Source organism: Caloenas nicobarica, chromosome 3 (assembly GCF_036013445.1).
Source record: "Caloenas nicobarica isolate bCalNic1 chromosome 3, bCalNic1.hap1, whole genome shotgun sequence".
Classification (NCBI taxonomy): domain Eukaryota; kingdom Metazoa; phylum Chordata; class Aves; order Columbiformes; family Columbidae; genus Caloenas; species Caloenas nicobarica.
Genome location: NC_088247.1, coordinates 63,689,715 through 63,708,500, shown reverse-complemented (window position 1 = coordinate 63,708,500; position 18,786 = coordinate 63,689,715). Strand labels below are relative to the sequence as shown.

Genomic DNA, 18,786 nt, shown 5'->3' with positions numbered 1-18,786 from the left:
GTATGCATTAATATGAATATTTACTTCTTCAGTGCTGTACTTCGTTGTAAGAAAGGAGTTCTCTGGGGTGAGAGAGTAACTTACTTGTAGTTGAGGATGTCTAAATACAATTTTAGGATTGTCTTAAGACTGGCAGACTCAGTTCTGAGAAACGACGGCACACTTATGTGGAAGTAAGTTGGCAGCAAAAATTACGTTTTGGCTTCCATTAATTTTTCTAACTGTGCCTAATGTTTGCATTTCCTTAAGACATTGCTTGTGAAAATGAAGGTCTTAACTGATGGAACTGGAGATTGCCCCTGTCTAGCCATAGATAATAAACAGTTTGGACAAGAACTGTGTGTATTTTCTTAGAATTCTTTCTTTCTGTAGAGACTATATTGATTTATATGTTTAGTTCCCAATATTTCTACCACCAAGATTTTAAGTGCTGGGTTCCCAGTGTATTCCTGTCAACATTAGCTATTTCCGTAATTGCCAGAACCACATACTTAAATACCTCCCAAGCAATTTCCATTTTCGGATTTCTCAAAGGCTTCCATGCTTCTGTTTCACCTAGGAAGACTTTGCCTTTGCTTTAAAGAGGCTCTTCCAGGATTTGCAATTTCTAAGTGTATTTTCAGGACTTTGGTGTTTCCTTCTCACTGAAGGAAAGGCACTAGGAAGTCTCTGCCAGAAAGATCTTTGTGAAGGGTCTTGAAAATTGTGAGATTCATGAGTAGTTCAGTCAACCCTTAGCAGCTGCTCCTGGGTCCGTCCTTCTCTGCCAGAAGTGGTTTGTTTTGAGCAGTTTTGACTTTCTCCTACATGGTTTCCAAGATCCCTCCATCCCAACTGGAAGCAGAGAAGCAGTAAGTGCTGATAATGGGGCGTGACTTGAAGCCTTGAAAAACTGGACTGTGGCTTTGACCTGGCCAAAGGAGAGGATAAAGACTTGGTGAATGAATCTGAGCACAAAAGAATCAAATGCAGAATTACAAACCCATTTCCTACAGGGCACTGAACAGCAGGAAGCCAGTGGTAGCTGGCGACAGCTACCAACCTGAATTAGGTTTGAACTGATTCACCAGAGACAAGACTACATTTCACTTTGTTCCATGTGTTATGGTAGACTTCTGTCCAAGATGTAGCTACTTTGTGGTAATTATTTTTGATTTATGTGGTGATTTAGGACTTCTGTTTTAGAATAGTCATTTTCCAAGAGCACAGTCCACACACAGCAACAACAAAAAAAAAGAAAAATGTTTAAATAAATTATTCACCTGAAAAGTTCTGTTAGTTTTTTAGAAGGTAAATGAAGTGATGCAAGGTAGATGATTAGATGCAATCATTAGGAACAGATTGGTTAAATGACTCCAAATAAATCTGCAAGCAGAAAAAGAAAGAGTTGCATGTCTTACTGTTTTCCTGTTGAAGACAGCTGGCCATTTTTAGCTGCATCCTTTTATGGCAAGGATGCTACAAGTGATTTCTTTGGGAGGCAAGATTCTTTTTAAGCCTTTGAGGAGGGGAGAATGGCTTTTGTAGGAAAACAGAGCTATTAGGAAGCAAAATTTAAGTAGTTCAATAGAATGTATATATCTCACACTCAGAAAAATGTCTGTTTTAGGAAAACTGCTCTATAACATCAAGCCTGGATATGAAGAGTTAGGGAGCTATGTTCCTTAGAAAATTCCAAGTGTACTTTGTAAGTTAAAACTGTCCACCAAATCCAGATAATGTTTTCTTATTCTCTTGTACCTATCTGTATCTGGGAATAATGCAGATGCCTGGTCATCTTTTGGCATTTCTGAAAATAAGGGACTGGTGAGCCCCTCTGCACGTGGGCTGGAGGAGCGTGTGTCCCCCTGGCACAGGGCTGGGAGTGCCTGCCTGCTGGGAGGGACAGGGCTGTGCTCGATGGAGGGGAGCGCTGCCGAAATCCCGGTGATGGGGCGTGGGAGAGCACCGCGCCTTCTGCCAGCCGGGGCTGCCTCTGGGCACTGTCAGCTGTCACTCACCACTGCTGCATCCCATGCGGTGGCCCAGCAACTCACTGCAGTGTCTGGCATTAAAGTATGCGTATACCGAAATATATATGTCCACTATTCTGCGCTGATTCTGTTTGCCAACTTGTATTCATACTGCTTCAGAGCAGGCAAGTGTTAGATATTACATATTAGCATCGTACCTATGGGAAGTGCACCTTTTTCCAATTTTTGTTTTTGTTTCGGACTGTGGAGCATGTTCTTCATAACTTAATCTTTACATGGTTTTACGCTTGTTATTGAAGAGCAAATGCAGCGTATAGTAGACACCAGCTTGCTAAAGTGGCAGCAAATAAGGATATACATGGTGCTAGTGAACTGTGTGACATGGTTGGCCAGTGAAGCTTAATAAAGGCGAAAGCCAAGCTGCTTTGGAGGTATGAAGAGTCAAAGAAACATTAAAGTAATTAAAAAAATCTAAACTGTGGCTAAAATCTGAAAACTTAGTTTCTTTAAAATCCTTTGTTGTTTACCAGCTGTCCCTCCTGAAAACCTCTTACCCTGGGATGAGGTGCAGCTTGTAGAGCAGGAGGAAAATCAGCTTCTGTTTAGGGAGGCTTGATTTTAAAAGATACAACCCCAGCTTTACCTCTGATATGACTTCTGATTGCTGTGGGTGTGTCTGTACGTGTGTGTGTCTGGGTATGTTTCTGGATATCCTGCAAGTAATTTTATTCGCATTTCAAAAATAAGGAGAACCCAACTAATATACCTTCTGTGTCAATAACTGTGTTTTATAGCTTTTATCCACATCCTTACGTATCACAGGATGAGTCAATACAATTAACAAGCAAAAGTTTCTTAATTCTTTTTTCAAACACTTATTTAGGGGAATACACAGACCAGGTGAGGTTTCGTTATTTAATACTGTAGACATTTAGGTTGCCCAAGTCTACATTTGTTTGAATCAGTTGTGATTCTACCAGTAGTTCTAGAGGGGTTAGTTTTAGCTCTTAAGTTGCAAAGTTTGTTTGCTGCCGTGTATCCTGTCTTTTTAGACAGCGCTGCTGGTATGAGCTCATTATCCATATCTGTGTTGCTTACCTACAATATATATCAAAATATTTAACAACAGCCCCACCTATCCAGTTATTTGAAATGACTGATTATAAATAAGGTGATTGTAGTCACCAGTAGGAAAGCAATGCTTTCTTAAGACCTCTTGCTCTCAAGAGGATAGTTCCCAAGGGAGCTCCAATGCTGTATCTTCTTCTAGACCAGCAATTTTCAATGTTAAAAAAACCAAAATAACAACAACAAAACACCCCCCCCCCCAACCAACCAATCAAAACAGAAAAAGAAAGCGCCAAACTGAAAATGCACTGGCGAAAGGAATTAAGGGCTTGTCAAGGACTCGATCAGTGGGAAATCTGGAATTCTGTATCTGACCGCCAGAAAGTTTCAGCTTCTGCATTAACAATGCAAACTAGTTTTCATCGCTTTGGTAGCATGCCTGAAATCTGGTCTGGAGTAGTGGACCAAATCGGTTTGGCTACACCAGGAAACATTTGCTTGCCATTGTGAACAGCAAAATGTTTTTTCTAGGCCTAGGAAGAGCACAGTCCCTGATAATGTAGGGGAGGAATATGTGAAAACACAAAAATGTATTGGCAGAGCTTGGTGTAAACCTCTGAATGTGATGAACTTACTATCTGGATTTGTTATGTTCTCAGGTGGGACCCTCTTCTGATATGTGATCTACAGCCTGCTACTTTGATTCGTACGATGACAATGTTATCACTGCCACATCTCTGGGAACCAGTTATTCATAAGTATAAGGTATGTGAAGGTCTGCATGTTACATTAACCATTGCTTGTTGGAACAACGCAGAAACAATACCACGAAGGTGCTAAAAGTCATTGAAGTAAATGTTAAGCCACATGTACAATAAATTACACAGAGCTGTTCCAGCAGATGTTTATCTGCTAGGCCTGATCTGTATAAAGAATAGGGAATTGCTTCAACTGTGCGTATGATCTTGAAGACGTATCTATTTACACATATGGGTAGAAACATTCTACCAGTGTTTCCTTTGGATGAAGTTATACTGGTACAGTGGTGATATGTAGATCTACAGACTATTATTCTCTCCCTCAAGCAGGAGGGAGTGGTAGCAGTAGTATGAAGGGTTCTGTACTTTAACAGTATCACTGCACTTAAAGCAGTACTATTTTTGCATTTAGGAAAGGTCTTTCATTGCTTTTCTTCTTCATTCCATTTTCAGTTTCTGGTCAATCTAAATTAGATTAATTTCACACACCAGTGAATCCCTAAAGAAGTGTAAATTAACTCCATTTTACCCCACTCAGCCAGGTGATGGCTGTTATTCCCTTGATGTGTAGCTTTACATCACCCAACCATTTTTGGCCAAGATTTCAACAGGAATGAAATCCATATATTGAGCGTTTTTTCCTCACCCTGTATGAGGAATCGAGGACTGAGACCCGCATCTAGTGAAGGGAGGCTATTTAATTTGTGGCCTATGAGGCCAAAAATGTAAGGTCCCTGATAGCTGGCCTGTTTTTCTTTTCTACTGTTCTGGATTGAAATTCTTAACACGCACTCAGGTCCTGTAAAACCATGACCAAACTGGTTTTATGAGCGTGGTTACATCATTGTTTTATGTTCTGAAGGAATTTGTAGCACACCACATAACTGTTAGCATGGAGCATCTTCATTTGATTTATGTCCCTGATGCAACTCCAGCTGAAGCTGGTAGAATAACATTTCTTCATGCTAATGGGAGTTGAAGTGCACTGGACACAACACCTGAGACTTTTATTTAAGTAATGTTCCCTGCCTGGAATTTTTTTTACTGATTAGCTACTTTTTAAAAAAATTAAGTATTAAAGATACAAGCATTAAAAAAAATTACAAGGAAATGAATTGCCAAAATACTGTAAAAGAGGACTCAATATTTAAAATGCTTGTCCAGCTTCAAAAGTTATAAAGTGATGAGATGACTGTTTGCTCCAAAAGTATATATCTAGGTTTAATGCAGTGTATTTTTATATATAATTTTGAAGAAAATCTTTGTCAGATATGTGATTTGCTGCTACATCAGTGATGTAAGAGAGGGAAATCAAGACATGAGTCTTAGAAGCAGTGGGGAGAGAAAGATCATGCTTCACTGATCAATTTGGAGCATTTTGGGAGAGCAGTTTACAACTCGGGTGGCTTGTGTGCTGAATGGTGAAGAGGTTTCCAAATCTGTTTTGACTCTGGGTCAGTTTGAAGAGAAGCTCCTGGAGGTAACATTTCCCACTGAAGTGTGTTGGTCCTGGTTGTGCTGGCAGGGCTTCCAGCACACCTGTGTAGCCACCCGCAGTAATCCCTGCTGGCCAAATACCATTAACCTGACCCTTTGCAGACTCCTTCTATGCATTTGGTCAGGTATCTCCACTATCATCCATATCTAAGTACCTTTTCAGGATGGATGTAAGAGTAGTAGTATCTGTTGCTCTTGTTTCTTCTGAGTTTATTGATTTTTAAATGGTCAGAGTTGTTTATTGATACATATTTTTGTAAACAAGTGGTTTTGGGGTGTGTAGGAGCATTGGTCATGGAAAGCTGGTTTGAAAAAGATGAGTTTTGCATTCTGCAGGAGCGGAGGTCTGGAGAGGACCCAGCAGGCCAGCTGGTCTGCTTTCCTGCTGTCACAGGTATCTCGTCATGAAAGGCATGAATGCGTCTTGGTTGACATTTTCACTGTTTTGGTGGAATGCAGCTTTTCGCCCCTGAAGGGGACCTCTCAGAGAGCCAAGGGCGGGTGGTGGGGAGAGGCGGTTGTCAGAGTGGTGACCTCTTGCAGATCTCTGTGTTCCCTGGGCACAAAGAGCAAGCAGCTGTCTGGCTGCCCTGCTTTTAATGAGCTGCAGAGCAAGGGATGCCATGTCTCACATCTTGTGAGGCTTCTTCTGATATGCAGTAATAACCTTCACGAATTTGCCATCTACCCAAATCAAAATGAAATTTCCTTTGACCAGTGAATGCAGGAGTCAGAAGGAAGTGAAGGTTTTCATGTTTGTTTTTCCTTTTGGGTATTATTTTTGTTTTCTTCTTTTGCCAGTTCTCATATAGCATTGCAAACATTTCAGGAAACGAACCTGCAGGAGCACAGCTCATGAAAGATCAGGCTGCTGGAGGATAAGGCTGTGCTTATTGCAGAAAAGCTTCTGAGACAGTCACAGCTGAAAAGATTACACACTTCCACAGGAAATTAAATTTGACGTAATACAGTGAAAGAATGACAAAATAGAAAGGGCATATATAATGTATTTGTGATTATTAAGTGGTAGAAAAATGAAAACTTGAGATCCAATAAAGTGCATGTAATTTAGATATGGATACAAAATTCCCAACAGTTTTTTTAAAAATTCGGCCCTCCACTTTCCTTTGCCTCTCTTATTGTTATCTCAATGTGGAAAATCACTAACGTCTTGTAAAATTACGTCAGCTTTTGGGCGTGTTAAATTTTAAAGCTTTTAAAATAAGTTTCAGAGCAGTCTTTTGGAGTCCAGTTAGGTTGCATTTTTCAGCAGATGGGGCATATGTGACACTAGACTGGGAATGAGAGGCAAGAGCTTCCTTCTTCGCTTTGTCTTTCTGCCATGTGGACGTGCAGCGCTGGCAGAGGGGGATGCTCTCCTTCCCCACCTGCCCATGCCCCTTGCTGTGGTGCAGGGTGGTGCTTGATGGTAGCTGGAAGTCCCAGCCCCGTCCTGGGAGCCGAGCAGAGGCCGGTGTCGCAGAGGCGGTCAGGCTGCAGACCCACTGGGGACCATCGGGGTTACACACGCGCTTAAGGGATCTGCTGGTACCGAGGTCCTTGCTGCTCACCCAAGGCGATGTGTCCTCTCTTCCTCTCCTCCTCACGGTCAGCATAGGCACCGCGGTGAGCAGGGATCTCTGCCAACTAGGTGCTTCATGGCAAAACGTGGGTTTTCTTTCAAAGGGGACAATAATAACTCACCACATTTTAATAACTTTACCTATAAGATCTGGTTACCTGCAATTGGAAAGAATAAGCAGAACTCTGGGAGATTTAACTTTATTAACCATCATAAATCCTTTCCCTTTTGACTCTAATCAGTCCCTGGAGTCCTTTTAATGCTCCTGACACTGCACTGGCCTTTCATCACAGCACAATATACGTCTTCCTGTAAATAGAAAACCGATGGTGAGAGCTTTACCTAAACCTGAGGTAATGGACACAGCGGTGGGGACACGCAACTATCAGATGCTCGCTGCTGGCTAAAGGAGGAAAGGGAGCGGATTCTGCCAGAACAGCTCTTCCCTCGGTGGAGGGAAGGAGATGGGATGCTGGGGCAAAACCCTGCCTCGGGGAGCCCCGCTGTGAGCAGTCCCCAGCCCACCTCCCGGGGCAGTGAGCTGCAGGAGCTGGCCAGTGGCCAGGGGCTGCTGGCCAGGAGGAGGTGGCTTGTGGCACAGGGACCCGGCAAACCTGCTGGGACGGAGACGCCGGGTGAATGGATCTTTTCTGTGCCGGGGACAACGCTAAAAGGAAGGAGTGTTACCAGGTGGTCGAAGGGCAGGCACCTAAGCAACAAATGCTGCCTTCATAAAATAACTGCCTGGGTTATTGCCTTTCTGTCCAGCATGCACACAAAACCCTCTGGAAAGTGAGAGGGGAATTCCCTGGTCGGTAGTCTGTCTGTTTCTCTGCTGTCCAGGAATTCATGGGATGGAGAAGGCATCCCAAGAATCTGCCCCTGTGTGCAGGGAAGCTAAATTCCCTCTTGTATTTTCCATATACACAAGTCAGCAAGTTTCCTTCAGCAAATGCTTTAATTTTAAGCTTAATACTATGCAAATATTTAACTTTGGACGAAAAAGCCTCAAGCTGGCTTCAGACCATGGACTGGCTTCCAGCTGTTTCTGCAGGTACAGATCCAATGTTTATGTACACGGATGGTTGTTTATTTATATATTTATTATGGTAATCTTTTTATAATGAACTTGGGTATTTGTGTGCCCTGGTTTTGCTTTGAACATAAAAAATCTATGTTTTTGCAGTGTATGTACAGCCATTTTCAGAAGCTTTGGCAAAAAGCTCAGATCTGCTGAAGATAATCATTATAGGTTGAATCTTTAGATGACACAGAGTTGTACTGACTAATTTTTTCTCTAACTGAAGCGCCTAAAGCTGTGCTCGCCATTGAAAGCCCACCAGCCCAGGTTATGAAAGAAAGATATGGAAAGATCTCGTACCTGCTGCAGGAGCTTCATACTGTTAATTGGTTGTGCAGACAAATGAGTGCAAAAGAATATTCAGAGAGAGCATCAAAAGCATTAGCAATAACTGTGTTAACTAGGTTTCAAAAAATCTGCTTAAATGCTATCCTTGTATATAATACTTTGCTGCATCCATGCATATTTCATATACGTATGCTTTCTCCAGCTCTCCTTTCAGCTGCTGTGTGCCTGCAAACAGCCTCTTTTAATAAGGGAAAGTCCATGGTCTTGTGGACCTTCTATAATGTGCTCAGTGTGTGAGCTATTGACTTCACGAAGACGAGAATAGCTATGTCAAATGTGTTTCATTTGCATGTGGTGAGATAGAAGAAGCAAAATCTGTGTGAAGACGAGCAGACGAGAAAGACACCGAATGCCTTAAATACTAAGAGAGTTAATGCTATGCAGTGATTTTGCTTCTGTTATAGGAAGTGTAAGAACAGTATGCTTCCTGGCGTACATCGCCATCTAAACTGTGAAGGTTTCAGTTCCATGGCAACACGAGGAGCCCAATGGTGCTTAAGGTGTATGTATTAATGCATTCAGAGTGAAGGCCTGGGAGCGAGCTGGGGAAAAATAAAACATGCCGAATGTTTCCCGTTTATTTACTGATATATAAAGTAAAGCCTTTGTTCTTAAAAAATCATAACTGACGTGTATACAACTGCACTCCCCATTTCTCTCTGATTCTCCTGTAAATGTGTTTTTCCCAGGCCAAAAGCAAATGAAGAGGCTGTTTTGTTGGTGTGTTTTGTTTAATTTTTTTTTTTTTTTAAGACTCTAAGTGCAGCAGCACTTGAATGTTGCAAGAAAATTCTATTAATTCCTGAGACTGTTGTATATCCCTGGAGAAAAATCGGGGGGGGGGGGCAGTATTTTTTTCCAAGATGTACTGCTTTACAGAGCAGAGTGAAGCAGAGATTTTTTTTTTTACTATTATTATTATTATTTTCCTTGATCTTTTTGATCTGTTCTCTTTCTGCCTTTCTCTATAACCACCTCCAGTTTCCCTCACCTCCGCTGCCTGAGGAGCAGGAAACAAGACTGAGCTCTGTTTCCTGACATCCAAAGAAATATTAAAGTATGAGGAAATGGTGTATTTTGTTTTGCCAGCGGACTTGGATTTGCAGACCCGCGCTAGGAAGGCACCTGCTCCCGGGCAGGGTCAGAAGTCACCCTCTGGAGTAACTGGGCCAGGGAATAAATGATCATTATGACAATTTTGTTTGGTCTGCTTGGTTGGCTGCGTGAATGTAGGATTGGGGATGGTGGCAAATGTATTTTGCTCATGCTGAAGAAGTACCAAAGGCTCGTCCTGCCAGCTGTGCTGACGGCCAGCGGGTGGACAAATTGCAGACTTCCAAGGTTTAAAGTCAGGCTAGGCAGTGAGGAAACCTCCAGATGTTGGTATTTCTGAGGCTAACAGCAGTGCTAATCTGGCATGGTAAAGCTGACAGAAACTGGCAAGTTAAACTGGATTTACAGCTGCTTTGCATTGCTAAAACAGGAAAGGCAGCCAGAACATATCAGTGGATCTGGCCTATAGATTTTAGTGAGGTTTCTCTGTGTAACTGGGGAGAGAATACAGCTCTGCAGTTGGAAGTTGGTCAACCACTCTCTCCTTGCTATGCTAGGAGGAATAAAATTAGTCTCTTATCTGTATCTTTTTTTTTTTTTTCTTTTCCAACTAGCAACAGGAATATGTTTTTTCTTAAAAACAAGGCTTGCTTTCATTGAAGTGGGAAGCCTGCCTTTGAGATTCTACTTGGGGGAAATTTGTCCCTCTTCAGGAGACTGGCGCAATGTGGGTAAATCTTTTCTAAGGGAATAAATAGAATTGAAATGATTAAGTGACCCTGTCTTGGCATTCTACAAAGGGGTGGATTTCAACCTCAAGGCAGCAGAACTGCAGAGTAAGAAGGTGTCATTTTTAAACAGCCACTTTCTGAGGGAAAGAAGCACTGGGAAGCCTGAGCCACTTGCTAGTGCTGCATTTCACACTCTCTCAAATTTGCTGTTGTGGTTTCTAGTTTCTGCACAGCCCCCCAAAATAAACAAAAAAATAAGTAGCTCATTTAATGCTAGCATATGCTTCCCAAATTACGTGGCGCCTTCATTTTTCCAGCTTTTGACAAAGGGTCTGTGCATACAACCCTGAATGAAGAGGAGGAATTACTCCAGCCCACAGTGTAGTAAGAGAGGTGGAGGATTGCTTTGTATATGTCCCAACCTGGCATAACCCTCTGAACAGGCTAGCTGCTGTTTGCAAGCACCTTCCCAGGGGAGCACCTCATGCAGTTTGGCAGGAAGGATGAAGAGAAAGCACCAAGAGGAACATCAAAGAAAGAAGAGAAGGAGGGGAGAAATCAAGGACAGGAAGAGTGAGGAAACGGCAAAGGCAGAAGGTTGAGCAGAGAAACAACAGGGGGATGGGAAGAGCACAACACAGGAAAGAGATGATGCTCTGGTGCATCATAAGGGAAAAGTTGTTTTACAGATGTAATGTAGACCAAACAAAAAGAAAAAAAAAAGAGAGCAAGAAAATTATAATACGTGAAGTGGGAGAGAATATCTAAGTGATGAGGGAGGAGAATTCAGATTGACATGACCAGAAAAAATGCAGAAAACATACAAATCAATTTCATATACTGGTCCAGCCAACTTTAAATAGTAGCTGCTAAATTTGTAGCATCAAGATCTTGTGACATATTCCAGTTTTGGAAGCTGGTGGGAAGCAGTGGGGCCACATCGGGAGGTACCAGAGTGGATAGTTGGAGGCAGATCGATTCTGTGCACCTTGGCTGGAAGCCTCAAGACAGTATGAACATCCCCGAGGAAAATAGCCCATCTCGCAATTGAAGGCTGGCAGTTAGAAAAACATATCTGGTTCTCTCTGAAGGTATCTGAAGAAAGGCTATTGCCACACAGGTAGGGATAAGGGCTCCCTCTAGATCCCTCTTTTTCCACTTGTTCAGGCTATCCAGGCTACCAGAAATAAACAGCTCAATGGAAGTTTTAGTTCTGGCTGTGAACAGGAGCTTTTGAATGAATTCTGCATCAAGTAACAAACGTCTTCTTTCCTCCTCCTCTCCACCTACCTTGTTCCTAAACATTAGCATTTCATGTCACTTAAGCTGAGTTCAGTGTCAGACTCACCAGATCCTGCTGAAAAGCACACCCCTCTTTTGTGGCAAGCTGAAGAAGATGAGAGGCTTCTGGTGTTTTTCCTCTTCAATCTCTGCTCTGCTGGGAGAAGCAGCTAAGGCTGTGTGAAGCTGTCTCCTTCCCACTCTCCTGAACTTTGCTCCTAAAAATGCTTCTCCCTGAATGGCTTTGCTGCTCCTCTGAAGGAGGCATGGCTTGGCCCACTTAGTGCCATCATTTGCAAGAGGATTTTTTCTCAGATTGCGGTGACTTTCATCGTAGTAGGAGGCTGAAGAAGATTGCTGTGGAGTAAAGTCATGGGCACTACTAGCTGTGCCATTTGCAAATCGTTACTTAAGCATGAAAGAGAAGAAAAGGATCAGGAATTATGAGATTGAACCCTGCCTGAAGCTGCAAACCTCCAAATCATTTCTGCTGTTTCTGCTTCCTGTTTTCTCAATGCTTGGTCTGTCCTTGCATTATATTTTTAAACTTTCCTCCCGAACCGCAAAGGTGAGAAATTCCCTTTCTCTGAAATAGGTGGTTTTGTGGGCAATGGTGCCAGTATGTGTTCTCCTGTGGCACATTTATCCCTGTAGGACTTCTCACCCACCTCCTTCATGTGGCTGCCAGCTGTCCGGCTGGGCTGGGGCTGCCAACACCCAAGGGCTGAGCTCAGGGCATCGGTCTGGCATTCCTCCTCAGAGCCAGCCACCAATTTTCTCAAGACTTGTGAGAATGTAATTATTGAAATTTACTGAAATTTGTTGTCTAGGAGAGAAAAGATGTGAATGTCTGTAGTGGTGCAGCAATGTGCGTTTGAATAGTGGGTTTGTTGTACAAGAAGGGGAATGTTTCTCACTGGGCAGTTATGTCTGAAATGCTCTACAGTATGCGGTAGTATTTATAATAAAGGTGAATACTTTTATGGTTAAAGCATGGGGACCTGAGCTTACCTGGAGACCTTAATAATTTTTCCTACTATAGAGAAAGCAATTGGTGAAGAGGCACAAGAGGGAAATGTTGGAGAAAATAGGCTTTTTGACAGTGAGCACAGTCTCAAGGCCTTTGGTTGAGTTAGTAGGGATGTTCTGTAGTGCACCATAGTTATGCAGAGATGTGCTGATACTTGATGGTTTTGATCAGTGCTGAAAAACAGAAGCAAAAAATGGAATAATGTGGCTTTGGGGTGCTGTAATGCAAGGCTGAATTGCCTGAAATCAGAGCCAGTTCGAGATGGAAATACAGCAGCTGATGTTTGTGAAACCCCAAATCTCACTACCAGTAGATTGATTTACTTCTCAAATGTTAGAGAAAACTCACTCTTTCCACAGATGCTGTGTGAGCAGGGCAGCCATTTCTGCACGACAGGAGGAGTTTTTTCCCCTTCCCTCACCTGGTGTCCAGTCCAGCAATTAGGAATCAGATTTAAACCTCAGTGTTTGTTTCAGACCCTGTGAGTCTTCAATTCTTTTCCAGCAGTAGAACAATTATTTTTGATAGACACAATAGTTGCTTGTTAATTTGTTTATAATCAGTTTTCCAAGAGGTTGCTTTGATGTGGGAGGAACTGAATTCTTTGGGTGCAAATGCTCACTGCTGACTCTGTTCTTAGTCATTAAGAGATGTTTTTCACATTAAAGTGCCTTTACTTTTAAGGGGAAATGTCAAGCATCTTCTGATACCAGACATACGAAATGTGTGGTTGCCTAGACAGAAACTATTCACTGAGCTGCAGCACATGAGGGCAGGAAGGTCCAAGGCCGGCCCAAACTTTTGCCGGCCTCTCTGGGAGATGCTGAGCAGTCTTGTCCCGTCTGGCTTCTCCACAGCTGCAGCCAGCCCCACCAGCTCCCAGGACCTGAGACCCTGCGGATGCTGGTTCCAGCTACCGACCTACATCCCCACCAATATGCCTTCATGCGAAAAGATGTCACTGTCCTTTTCCAAAAAGAATGTCTTTTTTTTTCAGTTCCCTTGCTACCTTTTTGTATTTTCGAACTGCAACTCTTTAAAGGCTCCCGGCCTCTGCAGTTCTTGCCTTTGTATAGGTTATTTTTGGAAACTGGGGAAGCAGGAGGAGGGCTGAAATTTAGAGGAGTTAACTGCAGTAGAAGTGGAAAGCTCTTTCCCTTGGTGTGCTCTTTCTTCCTTCATCTTTCTTCTGGTGACCTCCGTGGTCCGACCCCCATTGCATTGCTTGTTCCAGGGCAAGCCAAGGCCGATGCCTTTGTGTCCCGCGAGCGACTGCTTCCCGCGTGGAGACGTGCCGCTTCACAACCGGCCATCGCTTCTCTTCTGCTTTTCTGGATCAGCCACTTGGCCAAAAAGTGGTAGGTGGCCGAGCAGAGTTCCCAGAGCCGTGAAGCACTTGGGAGGTTATGTGCCTTAGGGTAAATTGTATGCAGAGAGGAATGCATTTTTTTCCTTATTTCCTCGGTGAGGCAGCCTTCAGTGGTTGGCTTTTTCTGTAAATGCTGGCGTACTTTTACGTCAGAAGTGTTACATGCTTATTGCCAAGCTTTGCAAGAAAAAAGAAATTTTTTTGGAAGACTGGGGAGCAGCGACCGAAGCCTGACGTGGCAGGGAGGCCAGGAGGTTACCTTTTGGCTCTGGGGTATGGGGCTGGTGGTGGTGGGCCCGGACCCTCAAATGGTCTGAGCTCTTCTGCATGGGGGTGAACACTTCATCTCTTTCATTTCGAATGCAAACATGTAAGAAGAAATTTTCTATGAAGGAGCAACCAAGGACTTTCATTTTTTTGTGTAGGTTTTCTAATATCACTAGCGCATAGAAAGACATTGACCATACAGTAGGTCAGGCTGCCCTTTTGATAACTGAGACAGTATTCAGATAATTGAGATGCCTGTGATCGCCTATGAAAATTTGCTGATGTTTATACTGCTGTCAGGTATTGAAGTCACACCATATTATTTATTGTGGGATCTTGCAATGGATTTTAAAATAGATCGATATCGCAGCACAAAGTGGGAATTTTCCTCATTTTTTCTGCGGTTATGAAAATGCCTAAACAGCAGTATAGTGCAGTAAATGTTAAACATTAAAAACTGGTTTTGTGTGTACTGATAAGTCTAGATTGGTAAGGGAGGAAGTAGCTTGAGTTTGGTTGGTAAAGCTGATAGGAGTATGGTGGAAATCAAAGCAGAGCATGATTGTAGACTCAAAGCAGTAACATGCTGTCTTTGAAGGATGGGTTTGGGTCAGTGACATACCAAGAAGTGATAATCAGGAGGACTTTAACCTTAAATTGGAAAAAAAAAAAAAAGAGGCAGATTATTCTGTACAAGGAGCTTCACAACTGATGCAAGAAGTCAGCTAAATGTAGAGAGAACGAAATCAACAGAACATGAAGTACTCTCTTAAAATACATAGAAATGGAAGGGGTTTTACTACTCTGCTATGGCAGAGATCAATTAAACTGCACAGAATGGTTATGAAAAATGTTCACTGTAGGGAAATCACCGTTTTCCGTAGATCCTAGGGAGGAGTGCTGGCAGGCCGCCGGCAGCGATTTATTTTCGCCCAGCCGCAGTGCTTGTGGCTGGCACTCAATGAAATCTTCCAGGGTAAATTATTTATTTAATTAACAACAGCCACATTTGCAGCGAGAGACTGGCCGCACAGCAGCAGGAAGTCTGATAGAGGTTAAGCCTAACTTCTTACAGATAGGCTGCTTAGGTATACTATAAATAATTAAAATCGTAAATAAGTGTGTGTTGGCATTTTTTTTTAAGCTTATTAACAACAGTTCATAATGTTGAATGTGGTGTATGTTCTGTCGGGCACTGTAGTCCTCTAATTTCACGATTAACTAACGCAGAGACTTGTGCAACAAACTGACATCAGATTGTTGTTAACTGAACTTTTGAACTTTTCATAAGAAAAGGAGACGTCAGTAAGAGAAAAGCCAAATGTATGAGTGTGCAAGCATGAGCAACCCAAAACCTTTCATTTCAGTAGGCATTCCCATAAGAGCAAAGAGAGAAATCCCCCTCTTCTAACCCCAAATAGGCACGGTAATACTTTCTTCATAGTTTAACATATTCCAGAGATAACAGTTCTAGCTGGTGGTTTGAGGGAGTCCCGGGAAGAGAAGAATTCGAAAATAACAAGATAAACTGTCGCTTGAGGAGAAATCCTTTGAGAGTCTCTGCAAGATTTCATATTGTTATCTGTGTTGCCTTTTTTTTTAAAAAAAAAGGTGATTTGGTAATTGTAATTTGGTATTCAATAAATTTGACTTTTGAAGAATTCATTCTGAGTTTGATCGTTGCTTTCTTTCCCTGATTGTTAAGTAACAAAAAAAAATCTTGCAAGAGGAAAAGAAGCCACCTCTTTAAAGGAAACCACTTATCGATTTAAACTGTGTAGTTTGGCATGAAGGAAAAAAATGGACAAACTTTTTGAAAAATGTCAGAAATGGACAGTTTGGAAACATCCGACATACTTGGTTTTGGATGAGTGTAATAAGCAAATTGCCACAGAGGTGAATTCACCTTCCAGGGGCAAGTCCCCCTTTTGGCGGGCATGGGGGGCGGCAGGGGCCGGCAGGCAGGCTGCCCGCCGTGGGGCCAGGGCTCCCTCCTTTGCCTGGGGTGGTTTGGACCTTCCCCTCGCCTCCCCCTGCACCTCCTCCACAGTCCTGCTGTCCCCCTGACAGGTCCTTGCTGGAGCTGTCAGCAGAGAGGTCTGACATACCCCTCGACTTTGAGAGGTTGGCTTTTCTCTCCAGTGCCGCCGAAACTCGGAGCGAGCGGGCAGCTGGGGTTTGAGGAAGGGTTTCCCACCGTCCTGGCTGTGGTTTCACGTCCTGGAGGGGCTGCTCCTGCTCCCCATCCTCCACGGCCGCCTGCCTGAGCCCACGCTGGCTGGTTTGGGCAGCTGGACAGGCAGCAAGCTGTTGGGTGGCCAGGGGTTTCTGATGGTTAGCACACTTGGATTGACCCCCCATGGGCACAGGCAAACTCTAGAGGTGGCAACCCAGACAAGAAACTGAGTACAGTGACGTGAAGAACCCTCAGATCCTCCTGCTGCAGCTGCAGAAGAGGCTATTGCTATCAAATACTCGTTTCTCACTTTAACAAAACCTGGTGTCATGTCAGAGATATCCTGTTGTAACAAAGCTTCATGATGGTTTAAAAAATGCCATATTTGAAGTGGGAAGCTGATAAATTAGCTCTCACTGCCCCATGAGTATCAAATTAGGAATATACATTAATGTCGTGTAGGGATATTGTTTATGAAAATTAAACAGACTATTAGATTTCCAGAGAGTAAGAGAACGCCACAAATTACCAAACTATTTTTTTAAAGTTTCTACAACCTTTGAAACAAGGGGCAATATTGGAAAAGACGTTTGACTCACTGAGGATGGAATAGTATGGAGCATTTAGTCACTGTGTCATACAACAGTAGATAAACCAGGACTCTGATGTCAGAAACATAAAAATAGTTATGTTATTCTCGTTCTGCCTGCACATCAATCTCTTTGGGCTTTCCTCCCAATGCTAGCATTGGCAAAACAGGTAATATTGATTGTAACTGAAAAGTAAAATTAAAATATTATAGAAGCAGAGGTCTCTGAGACTACATAATGATTTTTCTGTATTTGGAAGTAGGATTCTGATACTTCCCTTTGCATGCAAACATCCCTGAAGAAATCCAAGACAAGTAACAATGGATGGTGGTGGTGGGAGTTGTTCTTATTTTAGATATATAATGTGAAAATCAACATTTTTATTTTTGGAAATAAGTATATTTAAAGTTAAATTTAAAATTATCACTACCTATTATATAGTCCAAACTGGTTACACTTGGTAGCATAGTTAAGAGTAAATTACAGGATTTACACCAAAGTTCTAAAGCAAATCAAACCATGAAACTAAGGAAAGCTGCTGCCTGAGAACCTGGCACCAGGTTTTGTTGAAGTGAGAAACTAGCATTTGATAGCAATAGCCTCTTCTGCAGCTGCAGCAAGAGGATCTGAGGGTAATTAGATGGGTACAGTTACCATCATGATTCCTGTTCTGTCCTTTACCTGTTTTCATTATTTTTTGCTCTATATTGAAAAGCAAAACATTTTTACTACATTTTTACTCTCCTTTTACCCCATAGATCCCACTTTCACTGCCCATCTGTCACACTCCCACATCCATACCTATCCTGTACAAGAGTTTGCTGGGTCCCTTTGTGTTTCAAGCAAACAGCCTTTTGAAAAGTCTGTTGGCTTCCACAAGTAGTTGCACAAACTAGCCTTATCCTAGATTTTCTGTATGAGAACTGACAGAACCGACAGCTGGTTGCAAAAAAAAAAAAAAAAAAAAAGTGAACTATGCCAAAAATCAAAAAATTTCATTTTCCAAATGGAGTAAAATGCCTGTTTTATATGAACAAAGAGGTTTGACTATTCATTGTTCAAACAACTCCTTGGTCTTTTAATGACGCAGGGATTCAGATTGCATCCCCTTAATGAGTATTGACTGAGTCTGTGGTGTCCTTTTCCTGGGGATGTATGTGTAAGTAACGTTAGCTGTAATGTTGTAATAAGGTACTAGAGAAATGGAGCACCAGGACCCTTCCAAAATGCCTGGCTGCTGTGATTAACCTATTCTGTTTCAACAGGCAAATGGCATGCGGGAAGTGAACTTTCCAAGCACAGCTGGATGTCGCAGGAGCAGCCTGGCGCTTCCCAAACATATGAGCGTTTTTTGCTTTACAGCTGTTGTTCACACACAGGAATAAGAGAGTGTGTGCTGCAGCTTTCTTCTTCCCAGTCAAGGTGTAAAAAGACTTTTTGAGAATTATGAGCACAGCCCTAAAGTTACTCAATCTGAGAGTATTTTTGTTGAGCTTCAGATCCTGGTTTCATTTCTATGTTTACTTTGTTTAATGGTTGATGCAGTGTTGTGGACATGTCTACGGCTTTAAATGCATGGAGACAGCCAGCTCCATCCAGCCTCTGCCTTGTGCAGCTGGGCAAGGAGAAAGAGAACAGAGCCATAACCCTGCATTCCACACAGCCTCTCGCACCCTTTGAGGGGCTGGTGGCCACTGGTGTGACTTGGAGTACATGCACCAGCTGGTGGGGTTGCAAAGAGCTGCCCTGGCAGCCTGCGCTCCGACTGGCACCTCGTGCTGCTCCTCCCTTGGTGCCGGGGACACCGCAGTCCATGGTGTCTTCTGGGACAGCTCTTCCTCGGTGGGGGTTTCCCTCCAGCTGGGGGGATCTCCCATTCAGGATTCAGACACTGTTTTATTTGCCGCACCTGTGAAAGTAGAGGTGGTGTCCAGGGTATGTGTTAGTATCCCTGCCTCGCAGCTTTTATAGCTTTGAAGCTG

The 18,786-nt window shown here is 42.9% G+C and overlaps 1 protein-coding gene across 3 annotated transcripts in view; it reads left to right on the top strand.

Annotated features, from left to right (window-relative positions):
* Positions 1-18,786, top strand: part of HIVEP2 (HIVEP zinc finger 2) — a 139,326-nt gene that overhangs the window by 31,798 nt on the left and 88,742 nt on the right. For all 3 annotated transcript variants that reach the window (XM_065630738.1, XM_065630739.1, XM_065630740.1), the window contains exon 2: positions 3,701-3,806. The gene's annotated coding sequence lies outside the window, so the exon portion shown is untranslated. The remainder of the gene's footprint in view (positions 1-3,700; positions 3,807-18,786) is intronic.